Raw genomic sequence first — 12,328 nt, forward strand, 5'->3', positions numbered from 1 at the left:
TGATTTTGTATTATGCCCCAAATTCGCCCTTGTCCATGCCTCTGTTTGTTACTCTATTTGTCGCCTGTGTTCAGCATGAGGTGTGGGCGCAGTTGTTCCTCGAGTCGCCATGTTTTGTGTTCAGCAGGTGTACATTTTGAAGTGACGCCCGTCTATACATTTTGCTGCTATCTGGAGAGAGAGGTGGAGAAACGATGTCTTGCGTATTATTTTTAGTTATTATTGGTGGAGTTGGCTCATGCAGTGAGGGTGATCTTATCTAGGAACAAATGCAAGAAAAACACTGGTACACAGGTCCAGGTTCTTCGCTTTCCACATTGTGCACAATGCACATTATTCCAGCTGATAAAAAGCACAGAAAGGCGTGCACACACCTTTCATGTCAAAGCACATGAGTGTTTTGTATCGTGAAAAACGTGGCCAGTTGAGCCACTGTGGTTTTAGTCGTTTATGCCTGTCGGTGAGAGTACAGTGTTCATGACGAATTCTAAACTATTGCACCTCTCTAGGAGATGTGCGTCTCCTGCGTTTAGGTGCGTCTCCACTGCCGAGAGTGTTTAGGGCACGCTGGTTTAGTGGTGCGGTCTTATTCTCGGGTACGACAATCTTGGTCCTCTCCTTTCGTTTCCCCATGTAGCTAATGACATTCAAAGGGTGTTCATCTCTGACTTCTGCTTTTGAGTTTTCTATTGGACATCACATGGTCTGTGCAGTTACTTTGGCCTTCAGCGCTCCTTCACCCCCATTTCATTGAATTAACTGGTATCAAAGGGACACCGAGGACAACTCTGGAATTATTGTGGCTCTTTTCAGGTATATTAATCTGTATCTGGCGGCAAAATATGCATTTATGGCTGAGGAAATGATTTAAGAATATTGCGAGCTACTTTGAATGGGGCAGGGTGACTTGTGACTTCTGGTTGTCGCTGTTTTGGAGTCGATGGTGGTGAAGCATAACCTCTAAAATCTGCACTCGAATTCAGTATCAAAGTGCAGTTTAATTACGAAGCCCCTGGTAATGGTGACATTCTTGCTTTGTTTTTTTCTAACTTGTAAAAGCTGTAATCATTCAGGTTGGTCCCTTTATCATTAGAATTGTAGTCTCTCAATACAGGGCAACTTCATTGTGTCCTCAGTGTCCCGTTAAGACAATAGGTACTTCTGTATTGCATGAAGCTATCATCATCTACCGCTAATGCCACAGTTGTACTGCTATTCCAACCACTATTTTACCACCATTGCTATACTTCACATCTGTCGTGTTGTAACGTGATGAAAGCAGGTCCACTTTGCTGTTTGCCATACACTCTCTCTCTTAAGGTCGTAAGTGAGCCTGCCACAACAGTGGCAACATGATGTTAATACGCTTCACTGTACCAGTCTGTTCAGCAAGCCTTCCTTTCCCCCTCTGTAGATAAAGAATCTGTGTGGCAAAATGTAGTCAGTGAAGACGTGTTTTTCACATTGTACTATTCTAGTGGGCTTGCAGCTGTGAAATGGTGCAAGAAACATTCAAAGTTGAGGCTGTGACAAAGTGTGGTACTATGTAGTAGCAGCAGCATTGTTTAACCACGCATGCTTTCGAACTGGCCCGCCTGCTTGCTGTGTAGTGCTAAAGAGGTTGGAGCTGTTTTCGTTCCCTACTTGCCACTGGTCTACCACAACTTTTAAATAAGCTTGCTGTGCATTTGTCAGTGTAGAAGTCCTCCAGGGTGGGAAGAGGCCGATTGTTGCCACAAAAGGTGCATACATGAAAAATTGATGCCATTCTTGGCAAGGTGTGCTTTGATCCTAGGTGCAGCGTTCTCACGCGATAGGCTGAGCTAAGCTGTGAGGGGCACATAGAGAGCGGGCCATTTATTGCAGGGTTGTGACTGTCCATTTGACTGGGAGCTACACTGCGTTACAACTATGCTGCTGTCAAGACCATCTTCTTTGCTTGTCGAAGCATATAGGCCACTGCCGGCATTATGAATTCTCTCTGAAGCTTTATGGTGGCGGTGTGGTGGCTTGTAGCAATCTGGGTGGGTTTCTTGGCCTGCAAAGCTTTTGAGTGGCATCAGTGCTGCTGGAGCTGTACGGCATGCAGTGGCCTTTATGCTTCTTACAAGGGCTGTAGTACGCTGCTAGCAATGGTGCTGCCTTCTGCCCTTGGTTGAGGCAAATTTGTCGTGGTGGCGTCACATGAACAGTCAAGTTACAAGGACTTTCTTTTGAATTGGATAAAGAAGAAAAAGCAGTATGCTGCGTTTGAAGTAGCATTTGTTCAACATTGGCCAGAGACCATGGCATTAGCATGGAGTTTGCTTTACACGGGGAGCATGTGGACAGTGGTTTATTGCTGTCGACAACAGCGCCTTTGTACGTCGCCCTGTAGCTTATGTATGAGTGTGCTCTTTGGTGTGTGGTTTTTTTTTTTCTCCTTGTGGGTGCATTTTTATACACGGCTACTAACTGCAGTTCATCACCACCACCACCACTACTACTACTACTACAATTACTACTGTTTGCGCACTGCTTAGGTGGAATGCTCTCCAGATGTGTATTAGTCAGCACTTTCTGAATTGGGTGGAGTTTGGTGTTGTGCCTTCCAGGGAAGAAAATTTCCATCTTCCTCACGAGTCTCTTGTAGGTCTTTATAAAAACATGGTGTGTGCGTGTGTGTGCGTACTCGTCCTGTCGTGATTTTTTTTTTTCCCTTTTTTGTCCTCCGTTGTGAATGTTCTTAAATACAAATTCACAGTGCTCATTGGTGGAAACTATGAATAGAGTTTTGTTTTGGTTTGTTTATGGATTGTCTACGTGTCTTTACTCCAAGCTTCGTCAAGACTCCTGTGGAACACAGGACACAAAGCTATGCCTTGAGGTGCATTCCTATGCTTGAACAAACATCTGGTGAGGCAATGTTGGGGAGGGGGAAGAGCTGAATAGAGAAATTTTGCTTGGCGTGTTACTGCGTGGGCAAAATTGTATTGCATCTGGCGGCCGGTGGAAGCAATATGAATAGGAAGTTTTTAAACTTCACTCAAAAGCAGGTAAAGCTGTGCAAACACCTGCTAGGGCATTTTGGGTAGACAACCTGAAGTTCACGCTTCTTAAAAGCGTGCCACAGTTTAAAAACTTTACATGCTATTTTGTTTGCTTTTAGCATTTCGTGTGCAGCTGGTAGTATGGTTTATGGAATTACCTCCTCTAAGAATTTAAAATTGTGAGGAAAAAGACTAGCAATATGAAGAATGCATATGCATGCATTTACACTTGTCTATAAATTTCTCTGCTCATTTAAATTTATATTTTTTTGGAAGTTGTACATAGCACAACGAAGTTTGATCCATAGTAGGCATCGACGCATCAATCACTCGTATCGAGCGTGACAAATTAAGCAGGATTTTTTTTTTTTTAATTTGCTCCAACTGACCTAGAATGTGGCCAATATAAAAATGTTTATGCACTAATCTTATTACTCGAAACTACAGTTAGGCTGGAGCCTGGGAGGTTTGTTGGCACATACACGGATGGTGCGGTTGCACGAGCCTTTGGGCAGGCGACGTAAGCGAAAGCACAGGGGTACTCATCAAACTGCTGCTGCAGTTTCTCCAAAGAGTATCAACAGCACTGCAAGCACTAGAAAGGGGGAACTGGATGGCACTGTCAATAAAATAGGCAGCTGCAGTGATGCCACCTATCGACCTTGGATTACAGGTCGGCACTACCAGTTTTCCAACGCGTAAAAAGGTGGGTGAACTGCGCTGCTGAGGAAATCGACAAATTTTCCTTCGCGATAAATACGTTCGAGACATGTCATTACATAGCTTTTACAACCTGTATGTTACTGGAAAGGATACGAAATTTCCCTGCTTTGTGAAGTTCAGTAGATGGAATCGCCACGTGTTCGGGCTAGGGGCGCTGCGCTCTCTGCGCCAATGAACTCGTGCGCCAACGCGCCAACGCCTTCAGTGCAGACCTTGGCAAAACCTCCGCGCAGCGCGGCCGCGTCTTCGTTTGTTCTGCGCTGCATTCGAGCGCGTTTTCTTGCGCGCGCACGGTTATTGCTCTTTTCCTGCCGCGTTCTTGCCGCCGTCGCGTTCCAAGAAAGGGGGGCACAAAAAAAAAAAAAAAATTACCGACGATTACGTTACTTCCTAATGCGAAATTTGAGCGCAGCAAATAAGCTATTTCACCTTTTCGATAGATTGAGGCAAAGAAATCGAGCAACACATGTATGCGCTATCACAATTTTTTTTTTTATTTTTCACACGTATTCCTTTAACAAAGACTCCCTTCTCGGCGGCGGCGATGAGCTTCTGCTTCAGCCTCGCTTACACCTGGTCGCTCTCGACGGTGGCGATGAGCCTCCGCTTCGGCGGTGCGAACGGCAGGGTCTTCTCGACGGCGGCGATGAGCTTCTGCTTCAGCCTCGCTTACTGCTCTGGATTCTGGCGGCGACGGCGCTGGGCCTCTGCTCTGGCAGCTCGTTTAGCAGCAGCAGCAGACGGAGGACTTTCACCGGTCGTCTCGCTCATGGCTCAGAAAGAACTGGCAGATAATTTCGCAGTGGCGAACGGCAGCGGCAATTTCGGCTCGGGCGGTGCACATATACAGATCCGCCGCCACCGATCTGGCTCTGTGATTGCCACCGCACAGGGGTTGCATTGGAGGAGGAGCGAAGAAAGGAATTAAGTTCGAGCCGGCGCTTTGACAACCGGAGACTCGCAGGAAGAGGGGGGAGGGGGGCGGCGTGTACACCCAGCGGCAAACGATGGGGGCAGAAGCGCGCGCAGCAAGCGGACAACGCGATAAAGGGAGGAGCAGAGGTGAGCAAATGCCCTCATTTTGGCCTTTCCTCCCTCGCCCTCAATTTCAAATCGGCAGCCCTCCCTCACCCTCACTTAAAAAAAATTTTTCGCCCTCCCTCGCCCTCATCCTCACTTAAAAAATATTGCTGGTCCTCACTCACCTTCACCCTCATCTCATTTGCCCTCCCTCACCCTCAACCTCATGCCCAGCAGTTTTTATATTTGTTATTTTTCATTATTTTCGATTTATGGCAATGTTACAGTGAGTCAAAGTAAGCGCAAACTATTCTCTGCGTCTGTTTTCGGCAGTGTCAAGCCGCGTTGATCATTTAGCAATCCGAATTTCTCGAGCTAACAATGGACTTAAATGACGGGGCTGCATTCATGCTGTAGTGTATCACTGGCAAGAGCCATCTGGTACTTAATTGTTCCGATCGACAGCTGCTGAGATTAAGATATGCACTGCACATGGAAACCACAGGTTGTGAAAAGTGCAAAGAACAATCCTTGCAGTGCCCTAAGCATGTCAATCAAAGGCGAAACTTCGAGGAGCAAGAAAAATAACCACTGCCGTAATTTACCGGGCAAACATGCCCACCGGTTCACACTCCACAAGTTTGAAGGAAATAGAGTGATGAAATGCGTTTACACCGCGCATGAGGAAGGAGGAGGTTCCAACTTCTAACCAGCCGCAGACGGATGGCATGAGGCGTATACGGCATATTAGACAACAGAACGATGTAATCTAATCCAAGTAACAGGAAAACGCTATCACACAGAAGCGTAAATTTCGAGGGAGTGAGGGATCATGACCCTCGATGGCTTCGCAGGGGAGAGGGAGGGGGGGGGGGGGGGATGGTGGGACGTAGCATGCGAGGCCGGGGCCGTGCTCGACAATTTCAGACATGTACATGTAGTGTCATTTGGGAAACGCCGCGTAAAAATGCGGTTGTTAAGACACGGCGCCGCATGTACCACCGATGATGTGCCCCGATCGCATCCCGCCTTCCCCCAAGAACAAACCGAAAACGCAAAGTGAAACACATAACTCTTGCGCTTCTGGTGTTCACGAACACCGCCTCAGTGTTGCGTAAAATCTTTTTTTTTTTTTTTTCACTTTTTAATAAAGTTATACGAGAACAGGACGAGACAGCGCCTAACTAGAGCAGTACGATGTGCAAAGTGAACAGGCCAGAATTTCATGCATAAGGTTTGATTATGCTTCCTGAATACTGTGCTTAAATCTGGGATTACTTATGAAAGAAGCTGTGCTTATAGAACGGGAACAGAAGAGCAACACATATGCGCCAACCAGCCGGAATCAGCACTCTGCATCAGTTTGTCTAAGTTCAGATCTCCTAGCTGATATGCTTCATTCCGTAAAGAACCCGCATACGCAAAAGCCGGAAAACGGATTGTCTGCACTGTGAAGACAAGAGCGGCAAAAATAATGAAACTCACCTGGAACCTGCGTGACGTCGTACACACCTTTCAATTGGACCGCGCATTTCCCAATAATATCCGAGGACACTGCCACAATTCAAACTTTTTCGCGCACATTGTACAAGGATGTCCTTGAGCATATATAATTTGCAACAGCGCACCAAAGTGTTGTTTCAACAAGTGTCAGCAACTTGAGTGGTCCAATCGAAAGGACACAGCCACACAAACTGAAGGGCTTCCCCAGCCGTTTCTGCCGCTCGCTGTTTCTTTTTTCTTTTTTTTTTTTTAGGGGGGGGGGGGGGGGGGGGCGGCGAGATTGCGCTGAAGAAAGACCCTTTCTTTGGACAGAGAGAGCGGGAAAGGAACGCATGGTGGTGGACGCGTGTGTATCCTTCCGAGAGCAATACTGCCACGTCCATTCATGTCTCCACCCGGCGCCTCAGGGAGATCTGATAAGACCAGCCACAACCGCCTCTTGAGCCCAGCCGTGGGCCAGCGTGCGTGGTCTGCCCACCGCTCGGATATTTTTTTTTTCTTTTTTGAACAGCTTTCGTAATGACAGCTGCCTTCGCTGTGGGGGAAGTCTAGCGCCTGTCGTCGGCGCATTGCCACAGGGTGCAAAGCCAGGCGCACACTGATTGTTTTGTGCGTTATATGTCGCCCTCCCAAGCGGTCTTCAAACGAAGAGCCGCCAACCAAAGCTCTCGGGCGTGCAGGCTGAGGTGGGCCCCGGCTAACAATGTTCCGGCTTACAACCTTGTAGAACACTGTAGCCCGCCCAATGTAACGTCTTCCTGCGGCCTAGTACGAGTAGTGGCGTTCGTTGCTTCGTTTTTAGTTTGCTTACCAACACACATATGGTGTATGCGTGTGTTTGGCACAAGACCGAAAAAGTAGCAGACATCTCGCTGATCATTCCACTGCTTCACATGAGAAGCGATCAACTGCTTGCACAACACGGGAAATCCGCGGAAGAGAGGAGGCCTCTTTCCTTCCACAGACATGGCTAAGCACAATCAGGTGTACAAGAATCAGTGCTGTCATAGTTTCAACCTGCCAGCTGGGGATCCTAGGACATACCATGACTACGCGGAATCGGGTTAACTTTTATCTCAGCTGTCTGCTTTATTAATATTGAATCAGTCTTAGAGTGAATGTGGGGCGCTGAAGCTGAGGTAGTGCTGCGCGTTCGAGAGCAGGTATCACGCAAACCCTCGAAGAGTCTTCCTCTTCTTTTAACAGTATGCGAGACAGGTGCTCTCTGGCGCGACTCTAGCCTTAGCGGCATGCATAAAGGTATTTCATCTCAGCTGGTCATCTTTATGTTAAGAAAATGTAGGGACACTTATTAAAACGTTCTCATAAAGTCCGAAGCTACAATTACAGCCCGTTTTAATCAAACCCAACATATGTGCCTGCGTGGCTTTGGGGCAGCGGGTCTTTTAAGCGTCCTAGAGGGCTGGACTTCGACGTCACCCTCTCATCTCATAGGTCAAAAACACTCAGTACGGACCTCTCTAACCGAATGTGAATCAATGTTTTGTAGCTTGCCTCGAACCTAAACCCTGCTTTGCGTCAGTTAAAAATCCCAGTTCAGCGGTTGCCTTATTCGGAAGCATTGAACCTACATCACTTTTTCGCTTTATATCGTGACATACCAAGCACAGGAAGCCATGATTTGGATAAGAAGCTGTTGAAAGCCGACATAAACGTGGTCTACCCCTACAGTGAAGCTGATCTTGGCAAATTAAGTAATGGCAAAATAAAAACACTGGCACGTTGCAGTACGTACGACTCCTTAAGTTATCGGAGGCTTCTTGCTAACACAAGTGGTGAATTCCATCTTAATGTAGTGGCCCCGCCGGGGTGGTGCAGTGGTAAGACGCCCGACCACTGTCCGGAGTTCCCGGGTTCGAACCCGACCTCGGCGGCTGCGTTTCGATGGAGGCGAAACGAAGTGGCGTCCGTGTGCTGTGCGATGTCAGCGCACGTTAAAGAACCCCAGGTGGTCGAAATTTCCGGAGTCCTCCACTACGGCGTCTCTCATAGCCTGAGTTGCTTTGGGACGTTAAACCCCACAAACCAACCAACCAAACATCTTTATGTAGTATGCTTCGTATACTTTTCTGCTCAGTTTGAACGCAAACTTCTTCAAGATTGTCGTTTCACGGAAAGAGGCTCCCGCCATTGGAACAGAACCACGACATAGACGGCCAGGTCCCCACTATCCCGCCAGTGCGTCTACTCATGCGTGGAGCTCTGAAGTGGGGCGTTTCTGTAACATCCAATTTGTTCTGTGTAGCTTCTGACACGGGACATCGGTATATGGTAAACGACGGCACTCTCCCTCGGGATGAACCTGCCTAAATGTTTGATACTGCATCCTTAGCTGCTTGTGCTTTCCTTGCACCATATAACACAAGCCAGCCAGTTTTTCGGGTACAGTGATGACTACCAGGACGTCACCTTTCTGAGCCACGTCTTTTAAGCGGTGGGAGATTTGATAGTAATATGGAATGACAACGGATCTTGTACCTTGCGCTTTTTCAGCACAGCGGTGCTGCTCTACATCCCTAACATCCCTGGCAAGGTCCTTTAAAACAGAGGTGACCACCTCAAAGGGAAATCCTGCACTGGTCAGTGTTTGCAACCAGACATCCACGCTATACATGTCATTTCATGTAGACAGGATTTGTAAAGAGCGGCATGCAGGTTGTTTTTAGCAATGCTCTTCTTAGGAACCTTGGAATGAGCTAACTGGTGGCTTAAAATACCTTCTTTTTTTTATAGCGAGGCTGATACCTCCAGCACGCTTTGATTTTGCAAACAGAAACACATGTATCTAAGAACTGCAAGCACCCTTGCGCGTCAAACCCGAAAGCGCATTCGGCAAAGAATTAAACCCGGTTCAGCATTGTCATACCCCCCTCATGCGTGAGTCTGTGACAACATACGGCCTTACGATCGTCGGACATTTCCATGCATTTAACGTATTCTGAATACAGAACAGATGCTAAAAGCAAATAATATTAAAGAACCTTACTCCAGTACAGGACTTCAACAGGTTAACACGAAATGAGAACACTTTGGATACTGGAAATGAAACATCTCTTTCGTGAAATTGTGTTCAATGCTCACACGCTGTAGTTATTACTTTCAAATCGATGTTGTTAAAACCCATCTGAAGAAAACTGTCTTAAGAAGATAAAAAAAAGTAAAACTTAATGCTATAGAAATTGCAGAAAAAACAATGCGCTGTAATTACGAGCCGCACATATTAATGCACGATTTGACAATTTTGCCAATTTACAACAAAGCGAAAAATGGTAAAAGAAATAAGAAAATACTTGTTTCTGCAAACACATGACAAAGATTGCAACTGATATTGAACTGCGGTTTATTTTATTGCAGCTATTATCAGCAAAAATTCACTGCTGTTCATTTTCCTTTGGTTTTGTTGCGAATTGCAATTTACACAACTTATGAAAGTTTTATGTAAAACCTTGCTAACCAAACAGCCAAGAAACACTTCTCATGCGTCGGCTACTCATGAAAGCTATCCGGACGGGGAAAAAAAAAAAGAAAAACATGTGGCAGGGCCCCAGCAGATAAGATCACCCCACCTCGGTCTTTTGTGTTCATTTCTCTGCGCGTCCCCTCTATTTTGGACGCGCTTTTTTTTTCTGAGCGTGGTTTTCCCTAAATAGCAAAGAACGTTAGCAGTTAGAAACGGTTAACGAGTTAACGCGACCCGCTCCGCGGCTATTTTACTCGACCCGACTGGGTATACATGAACCCGACAACTGGTTTTTTACTCGACAGGCTTACTCGACCCGACTCTGTCGAGTCCATGTATACAGGGCTCTGTGTACTTTGCCGGTCCCGTCGTGTTTTGTGAGGCTGGAAGCAGCGACATCGCTCTCTGTGACTCCCTGCATGCTTCCTAGGGTCGTTTTTAGACTTTCTTCACCACGAGCGCCGGGGCGATTTTGTGGCTTTCGTTCCTGCTTCCTCCATAGCTGCAGCACCCGTGTCCCGCTCCATTACATCTGTTTTCTATACAACATATGCATAGTGCAGGAGAACGTGTGTTGTCACTCTTGCCTGTCGGGTTGCCGCGTTTTTTCTAACTGCAGAAACTATGCCTTTCGTTGAACATTTGCCCTCGCCCCTCAAACTCTGTATCTTTCCCTCCCTCACCCTCCCCTCACCGCCTCTGCCCTCCCTCACCCTCACCTCACCGAGTCAGATCCTCACGAGGTGAGGGTGAGGACGCCCTCATGAGGGTTCACCCTCGTGAGGATGCCCATGTCTGGGGAGGAGGGAAGAGATAGCAGCGACTGACTGATGCTGCTGACGCCGATAGTGAGTCAACCCCAGCTGCGGAGTTGGTTTCAGGGACGACAACGCCGCCGATGCCGACGCAAACAATATGATACCCTCGCTTCCGCAGCGCCAAGAACCAGGTCTAGCCGTGGGAAGGTGGTCACGTATTCGTCGACGTGCCGGGGCCTACGTGAAATAACCGGCGCGTCGGCAACTGAAGAGCACCCTATCCGCCACACAGGAACAGGGGGGGGGGGGGGGGGGGACCCTCCCCTCCTCTTTCTGCATGGCGGCGACGGTGTTCTATGCAGTCACGTTGACTCTAGCGGCGTCAGCGGCATCCAGCGGTATCAGTCGGTCGCTGCTAGCGCTGGGGAAATGAAAGGGGGGCGGAGCTGGTTACGAGGCCGACGCCGACGCGAAACCCAGGAACGGACGCCAAAGAGAGGCGCTCTAAAAAAAAAAAGATAAAATTACGGTGCCCTTTTTCGTACAACTTGTGTGGTAAACGGTAACTGGGTGGTTGTCGGCCCTGTATGTATCTCGCACCACTGTTTGTACCTGGCGGTGCCGCAGCGTTCTATTCTCGCACGGCGACGTCACGTCGGCCAAAACGCGACCTGCTACTAGACGCCGGCGGCTTCCGGCGTGGTCAGACGGCGCCCGGCACCGAATGCAGCCTCGTTTCTGCGCATACGCCTGTCCATCTGCAGCCGTCTCGCCGCGGCGGGATCGGTTTTACTGTAGAGGGCGGATTTTGCGCCACGCCAGAAACGTCGGAGTAACGACAGTCGATCAGTTAATTATAATTTCTCGCTTTCGAAAGCATGCACCGGAAAAAGAAAGTTTCTAAACGGCCTTTTTGCCAGCCGGGAAACCTAAAAAAGCAAAAATGAGAAACCCCACAGGCGAAGAGCACCGGCTTTGCGCGTGTGTCTACGCGACCGTTTCCCCTCCTCATTCTCTTGCTCCGTGCGGCCGCGCCTGGCACGCGCTCCCGCGCGGACGGGCTGCGCGTAGGTTTCGCCGCTTCTCTCCGCTCCGTCAGGAATCGAGCGCTGGGGTCGCGGAGCAAACTCTAGCTTTCACTATACGGACTTTGCAACTATCTGGGTGAGTATTCAGAGCAAGACCGACTGAAATACAGACCTGCACAGATAGCACTGCTCCAGCGCGCACCTTCTAGTTCATAGCCTTCGCCGCTAGGGAACGAACACTACGGGTAACCTGACGCTACTGTAAACCTGTTAATAAGAAGGGTCTATTAGTTGTGTCATTTTTCTTCGTCGTTATAGTTTATTTATCTGTCCACGCTGTAATGCACAAGCACCTGTTCTGCGCATGTGCAGAGAGTAACTGCAGTGCCGTCGCACAAAGCGGAATCGCGGTATGTCTTCTAGCGAGAGAAAAACATTATAAAAATGAACACTCTCTGCTAAAATACAAAAAGGCAAAATTTTAGAAGTATAACTTGGACAAAGATCTTTTTTTTTTTAATTTGGGTAAAGTTTGTTTATATTAATTTGTGATTTGATGATGATGAAAATGACAGACGAACAGGTCAACCGAGCGCCCTCAACGACGAGAAAGGTAACGAAAGTTGGTGCACGAGGTCCCATAGGACCCTGTTTTTTGTGCAGGTCTGTATTTCAGTCGGTCTTGATTCAGAGTTGCGTTGTTTTCAGGAATGTTCATCTCACTGACCTCGAGTCATCTGATTGGTGGAAACGCTGTAACAGGTAGTGGCTACCGGCGTTCCCACC

This window comes from Amblyomma maculatum, chromosome 3 (assembly GCF_055883805.1).
Source record: "Amblyomma maculatum isolate TAMU_Amacu chromosome 3, ASM5588380v1, whole genome shotgun sequence".
NCBI classification, from domain to species: Eukaryota; Metazoa; Arthropoda; class Arachnida; order Ixodida; family Ixodidae; genus Amblyomma; species Amblyomma maculatum.